The following is a 1588-nucleotide window of genomic DNA, read 5'->3' on the forward strand; positions in this document are numbered from 1 at the left end:
GCAACAGTCTCATACTCACTCAGTCGTTTCTTCTTGGACAGTATATCCTTCATAGGCTTCACATAATCCAGTATTTGTTCTAAAGCCTCTACCAATGGAATATTGATGTGTAAGTGCTTCAAAACATCCAAAAACTTCTTGAATTGTACCTCATATTTCTACTTGTGTTACTGCAATCTTTGCTAATATGAAGGTGATTGAACTTTCGGTTCAACCGAATATCTTTTCTGAGTAGGTAAATCTGCATCCAAAGAAGTTGTTAAAATATTTGAATTCACTAGGTCAGGGTTTACCTTGTTAGACTTTGCAGATTCTGATTCCTTTGGTGTAGGAACTTCAAACGCTATTGACTTTCCTCCTTTTCAACATGCTCATCTTCAGCATCAATCAATCGGGGTTCCAGAGTCTCTCCACTTCGCAATGCCACTGCCTTGATATGTTCTTTACTCAAATTTCTTAGATTCTCAGTATCACTCGGCAAGGTTCCTTCTGGTCTATTACGAAGCTCCGTAGCTAACTGACCCATTTGGTTTTCCAAATTTTTCAGTGTTGCTGCTTGGCTTTGGATCACAGCGTCATTCTTTACCATGTACACTTTCAACAAGTTCTCCAAAATATTTGATGCCTCAGCTTGAGGTGGTTTTGGAGCTTGCTGATTAAACCCTTGAGACCGGTTGGGTCTTTGCTGCAATGAGTTGTTGTTTGGTCCATTTCCTTGGTTGCTCTAAGAAAATTTAGGATGATTACGCCATGAAGGATTGTAGAAGTTGGACTGGGGTCTTTGTCCACTCCTATTTTGATATTGGTTCTCCACATAGTACACTGACTTGAGATTTGATGGACAATTCTCAAAAGAATGACCTTCCTCACAGTACACACAGGAAACTACTTCAAACGGACTTGGTGGCTGAGCTGCAAAATTATTAGTACTATTAGCGGTTAACTGTTTTAACATAGAGGAAATAGACGATACCTGAGCTGATAACGAAGTGAGAGAGTCAACTTCATGGACTGTGGCTACTCATCTTCCTAAAGTTGTTCGATTTGTTGGCCATTGATAGTTATTACTTGCAATCCTCTCGATGATCTCATAAGCCTCATTATAAGACATAGACAAAATTGTACCATTCGCGGAAACATCTACCATCAATCTTGTATGTGCATTGATACCATTATAGAATGTCTCCAACTGGATACAATGAAGAATCCCATGATGAGGGCACTTACGAAGTAACTCCTTGAATCGCTCACAAGCCTCATACAAAGGCTCATCATCTAGTTGCTGGAAATTTGTGATCTCATTCCTAAACTTAGCATTTTTGCTAGGTGGGAAATACTTAACCAAAAATCTCTCTGCTAATTCTTGCCATGTAGATATGAAACTTGGTGGCAATGAATTGAGCCATGCTCATGCTCGATCTCGCAACGAGTACGAAAACAACTTCAACCTTAATGCATCTTCAGTCACACTGGCTATCTTGAATGAATCACTCACCTCCATAAACAATCGAAGGTGGAGATGTGGATCTTCCGTGGGCATACCACTAAATTGGCCCACCATTTGTAGCATTTGAAACATCACTGGTTT

General features: G+C 39.9%; 1 non-coding gene across 1 annotated transcript; it reads left to right on the forward strand.

The window, feature by feature from the left end:
- The first annotated feature begins 1205 nt into the window (after positions 1–1205).
- LOC128042043 (small nucleolar RNA R71) lies at positions 1206–1312 on the forward strand. Its single transcript, XR_008197251.1, has one exon. It is a non-coding gene; the product is annotated as a small nucleolar RNA R71 (small nucleolar RNA).
- The last annotated feature ends 276 nt before the right edge of the window (positions 1313–1588 follow it).

Source organism: Gossypium raimondii, chromosome 6 (genome assembly GCF_025698545.1).
Source record: "Gossypium raimondii isolate GPD5lz chromosome 6, ASM2569854v1, whole genome shotgun sequence".
Classification (NCBI taxonomy): Eukaryota; Viridiplantae; Streptophyta; class Magnoliopsida; order Malvales; family Malvaceae; genus Gossypium; species Gossypium raimondii.